Source organism: Chinchilla lanigera, unplaced genomic scaffold, assembly GCF_000276665.1.
Source record: "Chinchilla lanigera isolate Chin_1 unplaced genomic scaffold, ChiLan1.0 scaffold00017, whole genome shotgun sequence".
Taxonomy (NCBI): domain Eukaryota; kingdom Metazoa; phylum Chordata; class Mammalia; order Rodentia; family Chinchillidae; genus Chinchilla; species Chinchilla lanigera.
Genome location: NW_004955418.1, coordinates 20,814,451 through 20,832,910, shown reverse-complemented (window position 1 = coordinate 20,832,910; position 18,460 = coordinate 20,814,451). Strand labels below are relative to the sequence as shown.

At 45.7% G+C, this 18,460-nt stretch overlaps 1 protein-coding gene and 1 long non-coding RNA gene across 2 annotated transcripts in view; one reads left to right on the top strand and one right to left on the bottom strand.

Annotated features, from left to right (window-relative positions):
* Adgrv1 (adhesion G protein-coupled receptor V1) overlaps positions 1-18,460 on the top strand; it is a gene marked incomplete in the record, with an annotated part of 436,569 nt that overhangs the window by 206,981 nt on the left and 211,128 nt on the right.
* LOC102025579 lies at positions 10,796-13,770 on the bottom strand. Its single transcript, XR_260576.2, has 2 exons — positions 12,177-13,770; positions 10,796-11,415 (listed from the first exon to the last, which is right to left on the bottom strand). It is a non-coding gene; the product is annotated as an uncharacterized LOC102025579 (long non-coding RNA).

Sequence of the window (18,460 nt, the reverse complement as noted above, 5' to 3'; positions counted from 1 at the left end):
TTTCAGTAGGAAGGGCTTCGAGTGTAATGGCTGGAGAGGGTTAAGTGCAGTTTGGGGCATGAGGGGCTTGGCGTTTCCATGGTACCCGTGAACTAATGATGTCCTCTACAGGAATGCAGAATTTTGACGCAGTGGGACTGGGTGTCCTGAGCCCGTGCAGGGCAGCTGTGACTGTGGGGTGCTTGTAGCTTTAAGGGCTTGTCTTTAGGGCCCTGCACTGAGACATTTGCTTGGGTTGCCTTATTTATCCCAGACAAGGTGGTCACTGTTATAATTCCAGTGTTAGAGACGGAAAAAATAAAACTCAGATTCAGTTACCTGCCGCAGCCCTCATAGGTAGAAAGTTCAGGGAAGAAAGATTTTAATCCGTCTCCCTGGCTCCAAAACCCGTGTATGTAAATATCCAGTTGTGTGGCATGAGAAAGGTCATTTGAAGAGAATGATGGGATGGTGAGAGGCTCTGAAACCAGGGAAGAAAAGGTCTTCAGATGGAAAGATTGATTAGCTGTGGGAGATTAATCCTCACATTTAGCGGGAGCAAGGTCCCTGGAAACCTTGGAGGGAGACGCTGGAAACTAGGAAAACTTAGAATGTGGGCCGAGGAGAGATAGAAGAGGCCGTCAGCACTCCTGAGCAAAGTCGGCTGTGGGGGCCGGCGGAGGGGACAGCGTGGTGGCACTGTCCCTAGAAGGTGTGGGGGAGGGAAGCTGGCCAAAGCAGGTCTCCCCGTCCCCACTGGCACTTTCTTTTGATTGAGAACTTCCCCCTCCACTCCCAAAATAGCATTAATAATAATAGAAATCAGTCCCTTGCTCTTTGGTCCTTGTTTTTATTTACTGCTTTGAATTTTTTTATCTTTAAGGCAAGTAACTCCATGCTATTGTGGCCTAACCCAGCCTCAGTGCAGTTGGAATAAAATCAGACCTTCGTGTGCGTGTCTCTGCCCTCGGGCAAGCAGCCTCTTTCCCTCCCTTACATTGTATGCAAACTACCCGCCCCAGGGCGGTTGTAGCACTCACACCCATAATCCCAACACGGACCGTGAATCAATCATAAACTCTAAAAGCCCACCCTATTGACTGTATGGGATTTGGGGGGACATTCAGACAGAAACCATAACGTACGGTTAGGTTCAGTATTGACTTTTCTGGTGTATGTATGTGTGAGTGTGTTTTATCTTGGCTTTTTTTTTTTTTTTGAGCATATATTTTGCTTTATCACATTTGCCTTTCTCATAGTCTTTTAAAAATAAAACCCACGCTGGCTGTAGTGGTGCATACCTGAGGTCCCCGCACTTGGGAGGCTGAGGCAGAGGACTGATGCAAATTCAAGACCAGCCTGGACTACATAGTGAGTCAGTTCCATCCTGAACTATACAGACAGACCCTGTCTCAAACAAACAAAAAAATTAAAAAAAAATAAAACCCAGGTCCTTTTTCTCAGCAAGTTTTGAAAATGCAGCTCAAATAGACTGTACTCACTACGCTGAAAGTAAGTGGACGCTGAAGATACAAAAATAGTATCATGGTCACAGTACTGGGAAATCCAGACTTTCCCAAGTGCTGAAGTGTCCAAGCAGCAGAAAGAGTGAGTAATACCGTGAATGAGGCTACCGTGACATTATCATGTTTGCGACATGGCTTTTGTTCCTAGGAAAACTGGTGGAGCAAACCCAGCCTTTACCAGAAAAACACCAGTTTGGAATCTTTTATTACAGCCTCAGAAACATAAACTATCCTTGACTTTTAAAAGGCTTCTTTGATGTCTCTAACTAGGGAAAATCAGGGTCTGAGAAAAACTGTTTTTATCCACTTTTAATGATAGCTCTAGAGAACTTTAAATAACAAACGTGGAAGAGTCCCAGCTTTGGAATTAGAAGGACAAATGGGTAACATCTCAGAGCTGTAGCGGAAAGAACTCCCTGGCAAAGGAATGAGAATGCCTGCCCTGCGGCTGTTATGAAGACGGATAGCAGATCTCATCCGGGAAGGAGCAGGAGGTGCGCGGTGACCGCACCCACAGCCTGCAGAACCCCAGGAGAGTTCCTGCTCCTGAGCTGTCTCGGCTGTCACACCTGTCCCCACCCCTCCCTGTCCAGTCCCACCAGGCTTCTCGGTTGCTCTTCATTCTGTGGGGTGGACATTACCAGTCATTTGGCTTGGCTTATATTTGTCAAAGAAGTGGTTTTCTCTGATCAGAGTGTTTTTCTAAGTGTTTGTGTCCTCATTGCTTGTGTTGCATTGTTAGAACTTTAAAAATTACATTATATACGTGTGTGTATAAACACATGCCTACTTAAAATAAACATACACTAGGGGCTGGGATATAGCTCAGTGGTACAGTGCCTGCCTGGCAAGCTCCGGGTCATGAGTTCGAGTCCCGCTACCCATAAAATATATACATATACTAATGTGTGGAGTGAGTCTGTATACCTGTGTATGTACTGGAAATCTGAAATAGGCATATATTTAAAAATACAGAGCCATGCATCTAGGACATGGCTCATGAAACAGTGCTGCTCAGGATTACGATGAGCGCTTGATATGCTCCATTTTGTGTCGTCTTCGTGACATTCTGTGCAGGTGGTCACTGTCGCTCTGTCGCCTCTGCATTGCGTATGAGAGGCCTGAGACACCACGAGGCTGTCAGTTGCCCCCGTGTCCACATCGGGATTCCTGTCAGCCCCAGAGCGAGGCCCCCGTTCCAACACCAGCTCTGTGAGCTTGCCCTCCACATCAGCAGCACACAGGTTCTGGTGCGTTCCCACCTTTCCTCGGCTGCCCTGCGACGGGTGCTGCCAGGCTGGTGCAATTGGTGGGCCTCGTTCGGCCTCCCTTTTCCACTCTGAGTTCTTGTTTGCTTCTGTGAAACTTATCAGTAAGGGGCCCTACACTGTTAGCATTTGGCTCTGCATTGAGGGAGCTGAGCTTTCTGAGCTGTCCCTGCCAGCTCTTCTCAGGGAGGGTCTTTGCTTTAGTTGCCGGTCTGCCTGCTAGGCCTTAACGTTCCAAGAGAAGGAACTGTTCCTTTGCATGCCATCTACTATGCTGAAAGGTGGAAGGCCAAAACCACAGCGGTCCTAAAGGCGAGACAAGGACCGAGGACATAGCTCAGCGTCACAAGCACCTGCCTGGCACACACAACGTCCTGAGTTCGATTCCCAGTACCAACCCCCACCAAAAAAAACCCACAACACTGAAGGCAAAACAGCCTTGCCTAGGGGTCTGTCATTCCGGCCAAGCCCCCAGGCCAATCTTCTCCAGGACGTACTTCGTTCTGCCCTGGGGGAGGAACCCGGCCCAGCACCGTGTGTTGGTTGTAAGCGTGGCTGTGGTTAGCAGGTAGAAACATTTATGTCACCTGTCAGCAACTGAGAGGGTTTTCTGGCCGGATTCCACCTGCAGAAGGTGCCGCGTGCGAGTCATTCTGTGGGGTTCAGTCAAGAAACAGTAAGAAATTCTGCAGCGACCCCATCCCGGAACACAGAAGCCAAAGTTGAGTGAAAGACGGTGTGTGGTACAAATATCTCAACTTTGGTGCATGATAAAGCTTTGCTTTTGGTTATGGATTTCCTTTGTTAAAAGAATGTTCCGAGAGTTGAGAATTAAACCCATTTTTTTCCTCTCCTTCCGGAGTGGATCTCAGCTACATCTCCCCACTCAGTCTTCACTGTCCTCAAGCTCATTCGAGCCACCTGCTCTGCAGAACGCCCCCATCCAGCCCTGGCGGTTTTACTCGGACCTCTCTCTTAAAATCCATTTCCTTCTTCTTTGAAAGACCGAATCCACTCAACTCCTCCCACCTCAAACCCTGCCCTGACCTCCTGGTGCACAGAAGGGTCCCGTGACTCCCATGCGCGGAGGATCAGCCCCAGCCTGCCCTCTGGTCCCCTCCCCTGCCCACAGTCATGGGACGTGGCCTCCCTCTTCCTAGGCCCTGGGTTCTAGTTAGTGCCTCAGCGTGGGAAGGCTTTCCCACGTTCTGTCCCTTCATTGTTTTTCACTGATACATCCTTCATTCACACTCTGCTCTCATGCTACCAGCCCCAAGCAGCCTCCCCAAGTAGCCCAGCTCCAGAGTGTCCCGTGACTGGTGTCCTTATTCACGTATCCATCCCTAAATCTTCTTTTTTTTGTTTTTGGTTTTTCTCCGGTACTGGGAATCGAACTCACGACCTTGCACTTGACAGGCAGGCGCTTTGCCGCTAAGCTAAATCCCCAGCTCCCATCCCTAAATCTTCTTATTCGCGCACTATATTTTGTACTTCTCTGCCCCCTTGCCATCTCTTAGAAGAGTGGTGGCGAACCTGCGGCACCTGCGTCACAGCACGCACACGGGGCCCTCTATGTCAGCACCTGAGCCAAGTCACCCAGTGGCAGAGCATCAGACAACAGTTTTTTCTTTTCTAAACTAAAACCCCAGTATTCAGGTTTAATGGCAGTTTGGCACTTTGCGATAAATAAGTGGGTTTGGGGTGGTTACGATTTGAGCACTCAGTCTCTGAAAGCTTCACCATCACTGTCCCAGAATAGCAACTCTACTAGATCAAGAGTTGTGAGTCTCTTTTATTGCTGCTCTAGTACCAATAAAAAGCTATTTGGCACATACCAGATTCTCAATAAAAACTGGTTGAGTGAGAAAAACAATGAGGTTATAGGAAATTCTATGCTTGCTCCTAAAGAGCATCTTTTGGAAATCTGGCCGGGCATGGTGGCCCACGCCTGTTACCCCAGCACTTGGGAGGCTGAGGCGGGAGGACTGTTGTGAGTTGGAGGCCAGCCTGGGCTACAAAGTGAGCTCAAGGCCAGCCTGAACTGCGTACTGAGACCCTGTCTCAAAAAGACACACACACAAAGAAAAAATTAGAAATCTGAAATTTACTGATCACTCTTCTGTCATGAAAATAAACACCTCCTATACTTTCAGTTCTGTAAAAACACAACCCAAAAGCTGGTGAGAAGCCAGGCGCCTGGGCTCAGGCAGCTGCCTCTATGGAAGAGGTGCGTGGCAGTGTGGGGACTTCTGATGTCTGAGGGCAGTGTGCAGAGCTGGCTTTCAGAGCGGCTTTCGTGATTTCTCCTTGAGAAGCAAGGTGAGCGCTGCGAGAAGAACCAGTGGAGTCTGAAGGTCAGGTTGTCCTACCATCTCGCTGTATTCCATAGGAATCAAATTTTGTGTGAAGTGGAGACCTTCACGATTGGTATTAACTAATTGTAATTGCTAATTCTCATCAATGGTTAACTAGTAAATGTGTATCCTGCCAAAGTAATTGATATAGGCCATTAAATAAGGATGTAAGGGACAAGGTCGTGACTTTTAGAGTGTGCTGGAGCTGAGGCTGAGGCGAAGTACCCCGACATACTGCAGGAGGCCTGCACACCATGCACAACACTGCCGTGTTTAGATCATGTGTAACAAAGTGAGTTTGAGCCTCTTATATCTGATACCACATCCCCAAAGCATTTTAACCTAGGAGTAGCCAAAAACTTAATGCTTGGAGTTTTTAAAACAACTGGGTTAATGAGATATTACAATTAACGAATCTCCAATTCACCCCTAAAATATTTTTATAATTTTGTATCTTTGCATGTAAGGAACATGAGTTTGTGCTTTGGAAATCTTTATATAAAAACTGGAAGTGTCAGTTAATTTCCTCTGCTACTTTGAATCTGCCTAGGGGAGTGTTCCACAAATGTTTATTAAAGAAGGGCCGTGTAAGCATTTGTGGTGACACACACAGGCTTGTGTAGATGCCGCTAACGTGGTTTCTTCCCTGCAAGGGTGCAGGAGTCTAGATCAACTCCAGGCACTCCGAGGAGCTCATCTCTGCTGCTTCAACCCGGGCTGCTGTTATCTCTACTGTCAAGGCCCCGTTAAAAATGCCCTCTGCCCCACAGACAGCCCACCCTTGAGCAGCCTTCCCTGTGAAGGTTAGGAATTGCTCTTTTGACAACCTCTGTCAGGGTTAATTGTTGAAGACTCTTGTGTGACTATTAGAAAAGTCGGATGAAGGCCAGCAAGTCTGTGCTCCACCTCGGGTGTGAGTCTTCCACGGAGCAGAAAAGCCTGCTTCTTCTCTGCGTAACAAAAAGAAGAGGGCCTTTTGTGGAATTTTTGAGGAACATAATTTGAGTTTATCTCCTTCTGCTCTTCTTTGCTTTTTTGTGTGTCACATGTAATACTTCAGGTTTTACCCTAGGAACTGCAGACTGAAGGGTGCAAGGCAGAGTTAAGAGCCTCAGGCAGTCAATAGCCTACGCAGGGAGGGACAAGAGGTGGCCACAGCAGAGTGGGCTCAGCTCGCGATCCTCTGCGGAGCACGCCGTGGGAATGCTTGTTCACAGGGAGTGTTCTAGCCAAGGGGCAGGGGAAGCTTCACAAAGATGAGAAAGCTTAAGCTGTCTTGAAAGATGAGCGTCTTCCGGAGCGGAATCTGCCTATCTAATTACAGCGCAGACATTAGTAAAGGCAGAGGAATGGCGGTGTCTGGCGGGACTGCTTGGGCTTGGACCGGGCTCTGCTGAGAGAGCAGGGATCCGGGTGGGTCAGCTGGTGAAGGGTCGGTGATGAGGAAAGGGCCACTTCAGCCCCGAGGAGAGTGGATTTGGGGGAAAGTAACAGGAAGTAAGAAGTTCTTACAGGTGTCCCTAGGTAAAGCGAGGATTTGGATTCCCACAGATATGGTTTTCATAGTCCTGTGTGAACTGGTCTAGTACAGAAAGCCAAAGGATCCAGTTCTTCATTATTTATGGAAAGATTAGAAGTTGTGCTCTGCAAGGTGTCAATTGGGTTTTAGATTTAGCGTTTTGGGTCTCTTATTGTAGCACTAAGGCAGCGCCTCCCAGAAATGGAGCCATTCCCTATACATTGAGATTAAAAAGCTATTTCATATTTTAAAGAGCAAGTCCACATGACTGTCCCAATGAACCCTTTGTTACTAGTTCAGTTAAAAAAATAGGAAAAAGCTTATCAAGTATAAAGTGTATTTCTTCTTTTAAGTTACTTCAAATGTAGTTTCTGCAATCATGTACTAAAGACCCACAAAGACACAAATAAATATGACTTTATTGCAGTACTTTAATTTATGTAAAAATATTGATTCTGTACTACTTTTTATATGACCTTTATTATGTAATCCCTAGGTTTATGTTTGGGGAAAAAATACAATGAAATTGTGAAAACTCCAACTGTGTAACTGTAGTGAATATATCCGGTGTATATTTTCCATGTTATTACCCCGTGTGAATTTACTATCGAATTCATATTCTTGAAGAAAAGGTAGAATTCAGATCACAGAACATGATGAGAGCACCGCAGGAAAAGGTGTGCGCTGTTGTTTAAAATTCAGCTTGTGCACCTCTTTTCCAAGCTATTAATAGGCTTGAGAAAAACAATATAAGCAGTTTCTCCTGAATAGAAGCAAGTTCAAGAGAATAGACTTCCGTCAGAACCGGCTGCTGGTGGGGAAGAGTTTGAGAAGCTGGATTCCAACAGTCTTGTGAGAAACTGGGAAAGAGGAAGCAATTGACCCTCCCCGCAGTCCCTGATCCTAGGTTTACTCTCTTTGGAGTTTAGAGGCAGCTGCCAAGTTGCGTCTACTGCAGCTGTCTGGCCGCCCGGGCCCCCCTTCCCGCCGAGGCCTGCGTCAGCGCTGGCCATGAGAGAGGAAGCAGCTTGGAGAAAGGATTGTTTACCTCTTGGGTTTAACGCGGAGCTGCAAGCCTCAGAGCAGTGGGTTGGAGTGTAGCTGCAAATCTGTTTTGTGTGCATTCGCAATTCCCCAAAGAGTGGCTTGGCAAACAGCAAGCAGCAAGCTCTATCACTTTTGGGGGGGTGGTAATTATGAAAAGTCAAAGATATACTTTAAAGTGAAGAAAACGTGTCTATGTTCGCAGACCTATCTAAGTTCTGTGTGAGTGAGATTAAATAAATAAAGTGACTAACCAACCCCGACGTAGTCCTGACGGCATCCTCGAGATTGTAATCTAAGCAGAACCCTGGGGATTTCCACAGATTGGGGATGGGAGCAGACAGCACGTTACAGTCATCACAAGTTGTTGTTGTTGCTATTTCTACTTTTTCCACTCACAGATCATAGTTTACTTGAGGATAAGGACTGACCGCACATATGAGAAGAAAAGCCATTGACCAGCTTCCTGCGAGCAGTTCTCTGCCTCGGCTAAATAAATCTCCTGCTGCTTTTCAGTGGGGACGGGCTTGAGAAAGGTGTTGTGGAAATGAGGCCAGAGCCTCTCAGCCATGTGTACTTGGCCCAGAAGTAAGCAGAAGGAAGAAGGGAGAAGCCAGCGTCCACCGGCAGGGGTGGGCCTCAAGTTCTGCCTTATTCTCCACACAGGAGCGAAGTCAAATCAGTCAGACACACAAGCTTCAATATCACACAGTTTCTCTTATGTGAGAAACACAAAGTACAAGTAAATTTTTTTGTTGTTTTTTTTTCGGTACCGAGAATCGAACTCACGACCTTGCACGTGCCAGGCAGGTGCTGTGCTGCTGAGCTAAATCCAGCCCCTAGGTACAAGAAATTAAAGAGCAAAGCAAAAGGTAGATAATAGGAAACAGAGAAATTGAGCTTGTGCAAGGGAAGGGGCCCTAGGGATGGAGAGGGGACCGGAAGGAGACAGAGAAAGAAGGAAGCTGTGTTGTGTCCGTGTACGCGCTCCCCACAAGGAACATGAGCGCTGTGTGCTGCAGACGTGTTCCAGGGAGAATAAAAACTTTAAAAAAGAAATCCAAGAGTCCCGCCTAATGCCATCTTTAAGTTTTGAGATACGCAGGGAGGAAAGGTCCTTCTACTGGGAAGCAAACCCACTTGTCCTGAACATTCGGACAGCACTCCATACGCACATTTGAAAACAGGAGAGGTATCAGCCAATAAGATGAGATACAAATGCGAAAGATTTGAAGAGAACAAACAGGATTCATTCACAAAGAAAACAGTATCATGTTATAGGAGTAGAACTCTAAGATACTTGTTAGTTTAGGTTTAGTTTTCTTTTAAATGTTAAAAAGTCTTCTGTCAGGTCCTTCTGGGTATGGGAGGTGCTGAGTCCCTTCATCAAAAGAAGAACGGGGGTGGGGGGGCTGGGGGGATTTAGCTCAGCGGCAAAGCGTCTGCCTGGCAAGCGCAAGGTCGTGAGTTCGGTTCCCAGTACTGGAGAAAAACCAAAAAAAAAAGAAGAAGAACGGCTTTTCCCCGTTTTCTTCTGAGCTTCCCAGAATGTCGGTCTGCACCGTGCTGCTTTTTTGATTTCTGTGACTTTACCCTTTCATTGTCCCAAATGATAAACAGCATTTGCTGTATTTCATTTTAAATTTTAATTCAGTTAAAGCCGACTCATTTAAGCAGCCATTTAAGCACTTTGAACAAATAAAAAAATACCGTCAGTGACATAGCTTGGACTCAGAAAGTATAGGGCATAAAAATATCCAGAAATACCCACACTGGCACACTGGGGCGGATTCCCGTCGTCTTTGAATGACAGTGTTGGGAAAGCTGGGCTGGAGACTGAGATCACTGCGGGAGACAACGGGAGCTTGGCTTAGAAGTAGGGCCTGTACTTTCCCGCTTTCAGGTCGCTCAGAGAACTGATGTGACCGGATGTCCATCCTGGAGCCACCTCTTAGCTCTGATTCTCTGATCCCCACAGAAGTACTAACTTCCTCCATGTGCTAGTGGTAGCCGCCACCTCATGGGCCATACTTTTAGAAAACATCATTAATGCATCAGGATATGAGTGACCTCAAACTGCTCCTTCCGCAGGAGCCTCTTACCCCTAGGTAAGCTTGCGCTGCAAAGTGGACAGATTTTAGCAGTGCCCTTTTCTGTTTCCTGCGTCCTTGCTCCATGGCTGTGTTATTTATTGGTACTGTCTGGTAGGTGAATTTGATACTGTGACTTCCTTGCTTCTGCCCTTTGTCACACCAGCCATGAGGGTAAATGGCAGTGCAGAGCGTGTCGCTGTGTGCCGTGTCTTTGGTTGATAATTGATGGAATATTTTATATTTCTTGAATCCTACCTCAGTACATTGCCAGAAACTGCTGGATTTCACCTGTGCAGTTTTTCAAAAAAAATTAACTGAGGAGTTCCAAGAAGGGTTCATATTTTCTTATTATTTCTGGCTTAATAAAAGGGAAGAATATAAAACAGCCAAGACCAGAGCACCTGTAACCGGTGTTGCCGGAAATTACGACCCTGTTAGTTTGACATTTTTTTGGTGGTCAAAGAGTCTAATTATTAGGCTGTTAGAATCTTATTTAAGTACTCATTAAATGTGCTACCATTTAATAGGCTTGCCTGATCATTGTGAGTCTTTGGAAAATTATTTTTCAAGTCTTGTATTTTTCCATTGAATACCTCAGGAGCAGTGGACTTTGAGCAGCTGATCTCAGTGAGAGGGAAAGAATATTGCTGTGTGTGTTTAGAAATTATAATAGTTCTCAGCTGACCCTAAGGTAGTAATGCAGATTTTAGAGGTTTTGTTTTTGTTTTGACTTGTTTTTGATTCTGTTTTGAGATAGGACCTCACTATGTAGTTCAGGCTGGCCTTGGACTCGCTGCATAGCCTAGACTGGTCTCACACTTGTAGCAATCCTCCTGCCCCAGCCTCCTGAGTGCCGGGATTACAGGTATCTACCACCAAACTGGCAACTTCTGGAAAACAAATGTGGAAAAAGGATTTGAGATTGGAAAGAAGAGGCATCAAGGATAAAATGGGAGATTATTTTCTCTTTAACTTTTGAAAATAAACCAACTTTTACACTAAAAATGAAGTCAGTGGAAACATGTAAATTTTATGTATAATGGAAAATTCAGGTACTCTCATGGTTATAAAGAAAAGACCTTTTACCTTAATGTATTCACCTTCAAACTCTAAGTGATTAATAGATCTTAAGGTCAAATTTGGTATTTTTCCTTCCATATGGTTAGGTTGAAAGACTTCTTGTTGAATGTCGTTTTTCACAAAGCTTTCAATGCATCGATTTGGATCTCTCATTCACTTTGGACCAGAGGAAGAAAACCTATCATTGGCTATTCTGCTGAAAAGCAAGGACTTTACCTTTTTGCTCAGCACCTAAACTCACCCGAAGTCTCCTGCTTACTAATTGAAGGAGCTGTAAATGTAACCCACGCCCAGTCATTTCAGAGCCTATTTTCCCCACTACACATCTGCTTACATATTTTTCATTATAGGCCTAAGTACTCTTCTCCATGGTATTTCCCATTTAAAAATGTCAAGAGTGCTATTGTTCTGGAGGCTGAAACTCCAGATGGGCCTTGGGTGCCCCCTGCTTTCCTGCTTACACCTGAGAACGTGCTCATCGTGCTTGCGTTTCACGTCTGAACAGTAGATGCCTTTGCTTCCTCTGCGGGAACTCCGGTATATGGCTCAAAGCTGTGGAAGATGAGAAACACACAAACATACCCCAGCAAGTACACGAGTATATAACTAACAATTTTTGGCATGAATGTCTTGGGATTCAGGATGTTCCTTTCAATACGGCCGGGCTGTTGGGTTTCGCCTTATACCTCGTGTTTCGCGTCACAGTCTCTTCAAGGGCTGCTCATACACTGTCACCGTACTGTACAGTGTGAGGCATGGAGAAGCTCTCTTCGTGATGTGTACCAGCTGCCTGTGACAGTTAACGACCTCGTCCCTCCAGCTGTTCTCTGCAAATGTCTTGGTGTGGTGACTGCATTATTCCTTAGGGGCTGCCTGTTTTTCTCAGACCCACCTACCAACTTCCACTTTGTGTTAAACATGGACCCCACGTTGTCATTACGTTTCGTTCCTCTACCCCAAAGCACAAGACAAGGAACAAGACAAGTGAGGTGCCCCTGAATCCCTGACTTGCGCCTGTGTGTCTAGGCCTGGCCTGGTTTAACGTGGAGGATGCTGCATCACAGTTACCTTCCCTCCTGAGCAAGCCAGGACTGCGGAGAGCCCTAGTTGATGATTTCTGTGCAGCCTGGGTAACTTAGTCCTGCACTGGTTGGCCGCACAGAGTCTACCCGAAGGGCACTGAAATCCAGGGTGCTGAGTTTGCCCGCGACTGAGGGAGTTGTCCATTTCCAGTATCTCCCCAAACGGAGCTTGAAGGTTCATTAACACTTTACATCTGGCTCTCCCTCACATGTGTGCTAATTAGCTCATACCTGGTTGTTTTTAGTTCGCAGCTCTTCAGTTAAGTACTGCTTCTAGCTCTGCCCGGTGAAGAAAGTCTTCCGAGCTGTGCAACTCTTCCCCAGGCTGGACACTGAGATGTACTTGTTGCTTAAGATTTCTCTGCTACCACATAGCGTGGTATCAGCCTTCTGTGGCGGTTTATAATCTCGTGGCAGTCTTTTTAAAAGTTTGCCTGTTCCCAGATGGCAAACTCAGACTCCTCACGCCGTCTGCTGGGCTCCCCGAGTGGAGCATACAGCCACGTGTGGGGCGCTGGAACGGATTTTCACGTTACTGTCCCCACACCCATGTGTCTTCTCCTGATGCTGCAGGAGTGCTCCGTGTTAGTTTAACTCCTTCACACTTACGTCTGTCTCCACAGAAGCTCCCGTGGGAATGTAGATCCCCATCAGAGAATAACTTTATGGATCATTGGTGGTTGCGCCGGTTTAGGGGAAATGTGGCAAGCTCGGGGGAAGTGCAAGCTTGATTCGTCTGAATTGCAAGTGTTCCGATCCGCTAGGACAGTGTGGAGACAGCAAGGGCTGGCAGGGGCTGGGCAGCTGGGCACAAGGTGAGAGGAGGGATGGAAAGGAGCCCGCCTCCTAATCTGTGTGACCTTTCTTTCCTTAGCCTGTTGCTTAGGGAGTGAGTGAGGACCAGGGCCTGGCGGTGCTCCTGCTCCCGCCCTTCCTCAGTGCCCAAAGCTGTGAGGAGACCCACGTTGCTCCTGCACAGCCTGCGAGCGACGCCCTCTGGAGAGTGAGGCTCAGTAGGAGAAGCAACCCGCAGAAAAGGCACTGACACAGCTCTATCCCGGATATTATCCGTGCTGTGTTTTCTCCTAGTGACAACACAGACTCTTTGAACAGTTTCCAGGCCTCGTACCTGAACTGTTCTGGAGGGCCTGGGCTCGGCGGTGTTTGGCAGGAACTGGCTGCACGGCCCTCAGACAGATTCTCACCAGTAGTTCCTCACAGTCAGGAACCTTTGCTGGTTCCTTTGCAGCTGGTTCCAGTTGCACAGATCCCTCTTTTCTGGCTGGTATCTGGCTTCAGCTTCTCAGACTCTTCTTTTGGCCAGCTACCAACTGCTTGAGCCTGGCAGCGCACTCCTGGACTCACACACTTTCTGTCTCCAGTGCAGTATTGGGCTCAGTGATACTGAGGCGAGACTCACCTGGAGAGTTTAATAAAAGTGCAGATTGAAAGTCTCCACCCCGAACTTACTGAGTTGGAATCTCCAGAGGAAATTTCCTCCGTACTGCAGTTACAGAAGTATCACCCCCACTCTCTCGCTAAGGGATCTCATCCTGAGCCGTACCCTTAAGCTTTGACTGGTCTTGCGTGTGCCATGACTTGCAGGCTCCACTGCAAGTCAGGCTGAGGCTCCAGTCTTGCATGCCTTGTTGCCCTTGGTGGCTCCTCCTGGGTGCATCCCAGGCCCCTCAGACTTGTAAGCAGAACTTTCAGTGTCGCCTCATTGCCGTTTGTGCCACAGGCTTCCAGCTCTCCACAAGTGGGACTGTCGTTCAGTCTCTTAGGTGTCATTCCTTCCTTCCTCTGTGCGCATGAAGTCTGGCTTCAAGACTTTGTCTGATCTCCCTGGAAGTTGCGCAGGTCTAGGGGAAGTGATGCCATGGTTTCATAAATCCGCCTCTTTAATGATACCATGGTTTCCTCTGCTTTTTTTTTTTTTCCCCACCCCATCTCCTGTACTGTGGTACAACCTACCGCACATCTTAGGTGGCTTCTGGAAGAGCTTTCTGAGTGGTCAGCTGCTTCATGTCTACCAATTTGTCTCTGCTTAGGAAGGAGCCAGTATTGTCTTTAAAAAAAAACACTATGCATATTCTCCATGGAAACCGTACCCTAGCTTCCCTCTTTGATTCAAATTCAGCTCAGCATCTTAACAGTGTGGGGAGAGGAGCAGAGCACACTGGCTCCAGGTCGCCCTGCCGTCCACACCTCCTTCACTGCACTCTACCCTGTCCCGGGCCACTTCCGGTGTCCTCACTCGGCTCCCTGAAGCTCACCGAGCCTGGGAACCCTTGTGGCTGCAGTGGCCTCTGCCCCAGAGCACACGTGGGCCTGGGCCTGGCCGTTCCTATGATGAGTCCCTTGCTCACTTCCGGGATGGAGTCCGGTGAGTTCCTCCTCCCCTTTCCTCCCTATGGTCCTTTCAGCGCATCTTCCCGTCCCCTGTAGCGCTTGGCTTGTTGTGATTATTTATTTACTCTTTTCTCGAGATCAGACACCCATGAGTAAGTGTGGCTGTTTCTACCACACTGTGCCCTACCTCACAATAGGCACATTTATTAAGAGAATTATGGTTTAGGTTTTTCTTCCTTTCCCTAACGTAGGGCCAAGAACTGTTATATATGACGCAGAATTTGGGTGATATTTAAAGATTTATTTAATATTGAAAGTGTGAACCAAGAGCTGCAGCTGAACATGGAGTTGTGAGATTTAATCCCATTTTATTCTATCTCTCCACTACCAGGGATAGATTGGGATAGACTATCCTCTGTTGGGATAGATCATCTGTGAATGTTTAACATTAGCTGACCAACATTTACCTCCTTTAGTTATATCAATCATTGTGGAATGTTGGTACCACAAATTTTAAAAAACTTCCATATTTCAATTACAGTAACTGAATTTTTTCTTTGGTGTGGAAAAATGACAACATAGACTTGACCAGAACTACAGAGATAAGATAGACATTTCTTCACATACTCTGGTTTGAAGGAGGATATAAAAATAATCCAGACAATATTCGTTAACTCTTGATTAGTGCCCCCTCACTTGGCCATTTTGAGCCCTGTCCCTCCCCCTGGGGTTCTGTTGAGTCACCTGGGTGTGAAAGAGTTACAACATTACCAGATGTCAGTGTTTGAGGGCTGTTGCATCAGTTTTGTATTAAACATGGAACCTTTCGATGTAAAAGTCATTCTTTCCCTCTAGAAGGAGCAGAGAACTTCATGTCAAAGCTGATTCTTCTACCACTCTATGATAACATGATTTCATTGCTAAACAAAAATATTTGTGATTTCTACCTCATTATTACAGTAAGAAGTTACAGGAACCGAAAAGCTTTTCTTCCATTTGCATCCTTGGGATATGAAATAATAGGGATTTGTAATGTTGTCTTGAAAAAAGGAGTAACCAAATCCGATGTGAATTTGGGACACATCCGATGTGTCCCGTGGCAGATAAAAGTGTTTAAAAACAAAATGATACATTCTTGGCAGAAGTTGGAATGGCTTGTTCAAACCTGGTGGGCCCAGGCGGAAGGCCTAGCTGGCCTTTCTTCATTGCCAGTGAATTACGTGATGCTGGGTATCGGGTGTCACTTCATGTTTTTATCATTGCAGTACAGATTTGCTTGCTCAACTTTTAGATTAGTTGCTTTTGTTTCCTCCTTTCTTATCTCGCTATTTTCACCTTCCATGCTTGGCTTATTTTGGTTAAGTGGTGCAAACATTAAGTAACATTTATTGATGTTGGCATGCAGTCCACAACCCCTTGGTGAGCGGCCTTTCTCCTTGTTACCTTATCTGACACTCCTTTCACTGTAGTTGTGCTATTTTTCCAACATGGATTTTAGTGAAAAATGGAAGCCATAGTGTTTAATCCTCCAACTGCTATTTTTTCGTACTAGAAGCTTTCATTCTACATCTGCAATACCACTAGCAAGTTAAATGCTGAATATCACTTGGATTGTGGCCTCGTATGAGTCATTTGCCTTTTGAACAAGGTGTGTCCGATGCTGGAAAGAAATCATAGCAAGGGCTACACTGGAGTGCCAAGTGTTTTAGATGGAGTTGCTACACCAAACCTAAAGCGTTTTTTCAACCACTAAGATTAAGAGTAATTAACATTTAATATGCTTCAACGTATTTGTTTATGAAGTCTCCATGAAAACTAACATTTTAAGCTTGTGTATCAGGACTCAGATTAACCTCTTGATCTTTCCAAGATTTATCTTTGTTAGATTTGTCTTTTCTCAACAGAAACCTTTATATTTACATTTAGGTATTATATATATGGCTTTTAAATAAAGTCATTGTACGCCTGGCAGCAGATGATCCCATGCTAGGCCTCTCCTTGTTACCGACAGAGTAGACTCATTTGGAGGAGAAGGAGGACAAACTCAATGCCATTTCTTTATACAAGTGATTGGTTTGGGAGTTTGGTACTAGAATGTTCTCTTAAGTGTATATGCTTAAACAGAGTACATTTTCATCAACAGTATTATTTCAGTGACAGGGAAATACCTTGGAATTACATCATTATCATCAAAGCCAGTACAGTGTACAAACTATTCAATTTTATTTTTTACCTCTCATGTCTTTTGTTTTGTTTTGTTTTGGTTTGGTTTATTCTCTGGTACCAGGAACCGAACTCACGACCTTGCGCTTGCGAGGCAGGCGCTTTTGCCGCTGAGCTAAATCCCCAGCCCCTCTCATGTCTTTCTGATCATGTAAAAATACCCACATTTTCAAATTATTATATAATGTTCTGTGAGCGTGTCTCTTGGTTGACACTTTGGTATTGATGCCCTTCCATGTACTTGAAAATATATACGTCAGTAGTTACTGTGGTTGTAGTTATTCCAGGTCAGAAAGAAAGCACCTGTGGGCAGTGCGTGGCCAGCACTTCTGCCAGGAAGCCTGTGGAGAAGCAGAGGGATGCGCAGCCCCTTTTCCTTCCTTGCACTTGCACAGGTTTATTCTCTAGTTGAGAGACTTTGCACACAGACTGCACAGCCGCAAACCCTCCACATTCCAGCTGCTCGTGTTCACATATTGACACACTCTTGGGGGAGTCACTGACCCTTAACCCTGGGGTCGAGGGGCAAAGGTAAACGGTGTCTCTCATTGCTTTTGACTCCATATTTTTATTAAGACTGCCTAAGGTTGCTTTAGCTGATTCAGCCATTGTAAATAAACTGTAAAGGTGAGTTTAGGTATGTTACGGTGCAGATTTTTCTGCAGCATGTCTTTCCCTTCCGTGTCGGGCTTCTGAAGCGCACATGAGCTGGTGTGCTTTATGCGTGTGACAGGCAGTGATCCTGCCTTGCATGGATGTGCTGCTCCCATCCGTCCCTTCCTTCCCTGGTGGACTTGTGAGCGGCTTCTGCCCTCGCTGTGACACACAGTCCTCCAGCGAACCGCACAGCACCCTGCTAACAACCGACCCCAGAGTCTCATTGCTAGAGTTTGCGAAGTTACTGGATTTCTAATTGTCTTTTGTGAGTCGGTATTAGCATATCTCCCTGTTACTCTAATTTACATTTGTGGTAGAGTGAAATTGAGAATCTTTTCAAGTTGGTTTTCTGGAAATGGCCAATACATTCCCTCCCAACAGAAAATCTAATCCTGGACATAAAATCCAAATGGAAGGAAGGGGCAGGAACGGGATAGGAGAACAGGACTTAGCTATATTTCCTTCTTTAAGCAACACAAATTAAAGAAAACTTTGAAATTTTTCACCGGTTAAGTCTGTGTGATGAGTAGCTTCTTATATTTTGTCCTTTGCATACTATCTTTTGGTATTTCATAATTTATAAAAAAGAAATGGATGTTTTCTCACCACCCCAAGATTCAGCTTCTTGGGCTGGTTAGACACACTTTCCTACCTTCTTGTTTCTTTGTGTACTGTTTCCTTGGTGTCTCAAGAGTGGTAGCAGTAGAAGCAGGTGGTGTGTATCCTGTGTCCTGCAACACAGACTGAAAGACAGCACCGTAAGACAGCCTTTCATAGACAATCACTTTAATACAGGTAATGATTGTGACAGCACTGCTCTAAATATGCTTGACCAGGAAAATTAGTATCCACGTGCTGCTAAAAGGAAAAAATTACCTGTAGCAGTATCAGAGTGTTAAAAGTGCAAATAGTAAAATTAAATAATAATGCCACCCAATTCATAAGGAAGAAGCATGCAAGTAGATTTGGAAAGAAATAGGAGAAAGGGGAAAACTATCATTTTCTGACAAGAGAAGGTGACTATGGTAGGATAATAAGGCAATAAAATACCCTATAGAATATTGTATTTTATATGCTGTACTAAACATGTTACCAAAACTAATTATAGATCGTCCGCAACTTATGACAGTTGGATATAATGATTATTGAAATCATTAACTAAAGTGACATTCAGCAGAAACCAGACCTCAGATTTTGCGCTCTACTCTTTCTGGCTGATGATGCGTGGTACACCATTGTGCTGCCTTTGGGTGCGCAGCACCAGCTGGCCAAGCTCCCAAGGG